Source organism: Cajanus cajan, chromosome 1 (assembly GCF_000230855.2).
Source record: "Cajanus cajan strain Asha chromosome 1, NIPB_CcT2T_4, whole genome shotgun sequence".
NCBI classification, from domain to species: Eukaryota; Viridiplantae; Streptophyta; class Magnoliopsida; order Fabales; family Fabaceae; genus Cajanus; species Cajanus cajan.
In genome coordinates, this window is record NC_138517.1 from 32,872,024 (window position 1) to 32,877,927 (window position 5,904).

A 5,904-nucleotide genomic window follows, 5' to 3' on the forward strand; every position below is an offset into this window, starting at 1 on the left:
TGTTTTTCAAAGAAGTTGTGAGACTTCATGGTGTGCCAAGGAGTATTGTAAGTGATAAGGATGCTAAATTCCTTAGTCATTTTTGGAGGACTTTGTGGGGAAAGTTAGGTACTAAATTATTATTTTCAACAGCTTGTCACCCACAAACTGATGGACAAACTGAGGTAGTCAATAGAACTTTGGGGACCTTGCTTAGGACTATTTTAAAAAAACATATTAAGTTCTGGGAAGCAAGTTTGCCTCATGTTGAATTTGCATATAATAGGGCTGTCCATAGCACAACAAATTGTTCACCTTTTGAGGTTGTGTATGGTTTTAACCCTTTGACTCCTCTTGATTTATTGTCTATGCCTAACATTTCTGTTTTTAAACATAAAGAAGGGCAGGCCAAAGCAGACTATGTGAAGAAGTTACACGAACGTGTGAAGGCTCAAATTGAGAAGAAAAATGAGAGCTATGCAAAACATGCTAACAAAGGGCGAAAGAAAATTGTGTTCCAACCTGGTGATTGGGTTTGGGTACACATGAGGAAAGAAAAATTTCTGGAACAAAGGAAATCAAAGCTTTTCCCAAGAGGGGATGGTCCATTTCAAGTACTTGAAAGAATAAATGACAATGCTTACAAGATTGAATTGCCCGGTGAGTACAATGATAGTTCCACTTTTAATGTCTCTGATTTATCTCTCTTTGATGTAGAAGATGGAGACTTTGATTTGAGGACAAATTCTTCTCAAGAGAGAGGGAATGATGAGGACATGGGCAAGGATTTAGGAGCATTCAAAGGACTTGGAGGACCAATGACTAGGGCAAGGACTAAAAAGGCCAAAGATGCTTTGCAACAAGTTACGGCCCTCATTCTTGAAGAAATGCCCAAATATGAAGACAAGGCCAAGATGGTGAATTGTATCAAGGATTGTGAAGCCTAATGAATCTATGGTGTTTTTAGTACTTGTAATTAGTAAATAAAGGCCTAAAACTCTTGTTAAAGTGGCTGCCAACTCTTGTTTGGGCTGCACCACTTATTGGGCTAGTTATTAGGCAAGTTGTTTTTATCAAATAAGGTCCAAAACCTTTGGGATGAGTCAGCCATGAGGCATACCAGAGGGGTGCACGAATTTAGCATGTGTTTTATTTAATGTTTTAGTGGTCATAATTGTTAGGCTTAGTGGAAGTTCAATAATTGCCCACTAAAGTGTTTTTTATAATATAGTGGTCATTACTGGTCATAATTGATAGGCTTAGTGGAGTCCATTATCTGCCCACTAATGTAAGTGAAGGTTGTTGGTTGTAAGCTATATAAGCTACCCATTGGGATGAATAAAAAAGAGATAAGTTCAGATCAGAATTTGAGTTTTTACTAATTGAGAGTGATTATCCAATTATTCTTGAGTGATTCAAAAATTTGGGCATATCAAAGGATAATCCATAATTCTTTGTGTGAAGCCTTTCCTTGGAAGAGTGATTCTTCCTCCATTCCTTTTTACTGTTTCCTTACCTCCATTTCTAGCTTTCTAGTTTCTTTCCCTACATTCCAGAAATTAAGTCCAAGATTTTGAACCCAAAAGATCCTTCCAGAAATTAAGTCCAAGATTTTGACCCAAAAGATCCTTCTTCAACCCTTGTGCAATTAGGAATCCTATCAAGGAACCTTGGCAAAATTCGTAAGACCGAGGTCGAGTATGAACCTCGGCAAAATTCGTTCATCCGAGGTCGAGTACAAACCTCGGCAAAATTCGTAAGACTGAGGTCGAGTACGAACCTCAGCAAAATTCGTTCATCCGAGGTCGAGTACGAACCTTGGCAAAATTCGTAAGACTGAGGTCGAGTACGAACCTCGGCAAAATTCGTTCATCCGAGGTCGAGTACGAACCTTGGCAAAATTTGTAAGACTGAGGTCGAGTACAAACCTCAACAAAATTCATTCATCTGAGGTCGAGTACAAACCTCGGCAAAATTCGTTCATCCGAGGTCGAGTAAGAACCTTGGCAAAATTCGTAAGACTGAGGTCGAGTACGAACCTCAGCAAAATTCGTTCATCCGAGGTCGAGTACGAACCTTGGCAAAATTCGTAAGACTGAGGTCGAGTACGAACCTTGGCAAAATTCGTTCATCAGAGGTCGAGTACGAACCTCAGCAAAATTCGTTCATCCGAGGTCGAGTACGAACCTTGGCAAAATTTGTAAGACTGAGGTCGAGTACGAACCTCGGCAAAATTCGTTCATCTGAGGTCGAGTACGAACCTCGGCAAAATTCGTTCATCCGAGGTCGAGTGCGAACCTTGGCAAAATTCGTAAGATTGAGGTTGAGTACGAACCTCGGCAAAATTCGTTCATCCGAGGTCGAGTACGAACCTTGGCAAAATTCGTAAGTCTGAGGTCGAGTACGAACCTCGGCAAAATTCGTTCATCTGAGGTAGAGTACGAACCTCGGCAAAATTTGTTCATCCGAGGTCGAGTACGAACCTTGGCAAAATTCGTAAGACTGAGGTCGAGTACGAACCTCGGCAAAATTCGTTCATCCGAGGTCGAGTACGAACCTTGGCAAAATTCGTAAGACTGAGGTCGAGTACGAACCTTGGCAAAATTCGTAAGACTGAGGTCGAGTACGAACCTCAATAAAATTCATTCATCTGAGGTCGAGTACGAACCTTAGCAAAATTCGTTCATCCGAGGTCGAGTACGAACCTTGGCAAAATTCGTAAGACTGAGGTCGAGTACGAACCTCAGCAAAATTCGTTCATCTGAGGTCAAGTATGAACCTCGGCAAAATTCGTTCATCCGAGGTCGAGTACGAACCTTGGCAAAATTTGTAAGACTGAGGTCGAGTATGAACCTCAGCAAAATTCGTTCATCTGAGGTCGAGTATGAACCTCGGCAAAATTCGTTCATCCGAGGTCGAGTACGAACCTTGGCAAAATTCGTAAGACTGAGGTCGAGTACGAACATCGGCAAAATTCGCTCATCCGAGGTCGAGTACGAACCTTGGCAAAATTCGTGAGACTGAGGTCGAGTACGAACCTCGGCAAAATTCGTTCATCAGAGGTCGAGTACGAACCTCTGCAAAATTCGTAAGACTGAGGTCGAGTACGAACCTCGGATTAACTAAGGTCGAGTTCGATCCTTCCCAATGCGTTACTCAAATACAAGGTCGAAATCGAATCTTAGTACAATTCACTCTACTTCAACTTGAGGTCGAATTCGAACCTCAGCACTAATAACTTAAGGTCGAAGTCGAACCTTCACGAAAAAACTCACTCAACGAAAAACTGAAGTCAAGTTCGAACCTCGGCTTAATCAAATCAAGGCAAAAATATCACCACGAGCAAAAACATACGACAGACATCAAACGTGTGCCTCAGACCACGCAAACAGCAAAAATTAAGCGCAAACACAAATAGGCAAAGCAAAATACGTATATACAAAGCCATGTTCCAAAGTTCAAGACATAAATCAAAGTAAAGGAAAAATAAAGCAAAAAGAACAAAAATAGCCTAGACAGAGGCATTCTCGCTAGAGCCATCCTCCATATCATCCTCCTTTACAAGCCTCCCAAAGCGGACGACCTTCTCCACATGCATACCAGAGAAGTCGAACCCGGGAGCAAGGAGCCGCGCCTGACGAGCAACCTTTTGGAAGCCCTTCTTGTGCTCCATCACAAAGGAGCGTTCGACCTCCGCAAGCCTCTCTTCCACGACTGTCTTCCCCACCCCCAGCTCCACGAGCTCAGCCCTCAAGGTGGCAATTTCGTCTTCCCGGCCACCAAGAATGACCTCATTACGGAGGCGCTCAACGGCCGCCAACTCTCCTCTAAGAGAGGTCACAACATCCTCCAGAGCCCGCACTTGGCCACGAGAAGACGTCACCTCATCCTCCAAAGAGCGAGCGCGGCCTCGAGAGAAGGCGACGAGCTCCTGCAACTCCCCCACCTGGGAGCCATAAGCCTCGTTGGATCGTAGAGCGATCTCAAGTGACTTCTGCACCCTTGCAAGGTCACTCCTCGCAGATCGAAGCTCAGCCCCCTGTGCCTTCGCCTCGCTCAAGGCAGTAGTCAACACCTTGTTCTCCTCCCTCAAGATCTTATTCGCCTCCTTCCAGGGCTGAGCTCGGCTCCTCAGCCTGGCCAACTCCTCCCGATTTGGACCACCTATGCTTCCAGTGGCCCATGATGGCCGTAGCCCTCTGCAAAAGGACCTGAGCAGCGTCAAAACCTTCGACAGGCCCAGTCCCTTCTATAATCTCTCGGTCCCTAGCGCTCAGCGAGTCGCTGGGGAAGAACTTCTCGGCGGTCACCCCCGCACTCCATAATGAATCCATGTCAGCCGAGGCGCTAACATGATCCAACCTCACGTCGGAGCGGTCCTTCCCGAAGCAGTGAGCAAGATATCAACTTCGGGAAGCCCCCTGAGACGAACTAGGGAAGGGAGCAGACATAGCAGGCGTCATCGCCGGGGTCTCAAACCTCGGCCCCCTTGCCACGAGCCTCAGCAGCGGTGGAAGCAGGCACCCCCTGCTCGCCAGCAAAGGGGTCCAAATCGGCCGCCTCCGACCTCGGGGGAACCAGGACCTCCGCAGCACCCCCCGCCTACAAAAAACAATCCCGTGTCAAAAAAAGAGACAACACATAAGTTAAACAGAAAAAATACAAAGAGAAATACTCACTTCGACCGTCCGAGCGTCGTGTCCAGCAACCTGGGCTCCTACCTCGGCGGCGGCCACCCCGACCTACAAAAAGGTCCATACCACTTCAATAGACCGAGCAAAATCGACACAAAAGAAACACACAAGGAAGTAAGACACTCACCTCGGTAAAAGAAGCAGTTGGCTCAGCAGCCGAGGTTGTCACCTCGGCGGCCTGAGCAGCAAGCCTAGCAACCTGGGGCACCTCCTCAGTAGCCACTTGAGAGGCCCCTTGGGGCGGTGGACTCTCAGTAAGATCCACTGCATTAGCATCGGCAGCCTTGGAGGTCACCTCCTCGGCATCCGGACAGACGGAGGTCCCCTCAGCCTCCTTCCCCCCCTCTTTCTCTTCTGGCCGACCTTCAAGGGGTGAACATCCTCCTCTGGGGGCTCGGGAACCTCGAGCTCAGTAACGTTGTAACGGTGTTTGAGCTCGCGCCACAAATTCTTCCCCATAATGCCTGCAAACAAAATACAAAACACATCAACAAAGAAATCCCGAGCCCAAACCCTAACAAACCACCAAAACACAAGAATACTCACTCTCCAGGCCCCTCTCCCTGTACGCCGAATTCTCAAGCGACAGAATAAGCTTGCAATCCAGCGGCCGAGGAAGCGCCTTAAGATTGTCAATGGCGGCCAACTCTGCAGCCGTCAATTGTAAGTGGCCCTCCCCGTGAAACCTAGACGGTTTGGGGCACCAATAAAAGGGGAACCTTGGCAACTCGCCGAAGTAGAAAGCCCCATCCTCCATCGGGTCAACATCCACGAGAGCGACCCAGAAAAACTCCTGTTTAAAATTTTTGTAGGACTGGGAATAGAGACCGAACAAACCCCCATCCCTACCCCCATTCAAGGACAATATACCATAGGGGGGAGCGCCTAACTTTAACTGGTAAAAGTGAAGAAAGACGGGAAGAGACACCTCTATCGCTAGAACTATACAGAGGACTTGGAAAGCCCGCAAAAAACCCCAACTATTGGGATGCAACTGGCAAGGAGCCGCGTTGATGAACTCCAAAAAAGCACACTCAAAATGAGTGAAAGGAAGTCAGACACCCAGGTCTCTGAAGAAACACTGGAACATATAGAAATGAGGAGGGTTAGTGGACCTCCCCATATACACACCCTCACCGACCTCGCAGGGTTCGAGCCGGATCATCCGCGCAATGGAAGGGTCACAAATACGGTGTGCCTTCCATAATGCGTTAACCCCGAGGAACGTCCA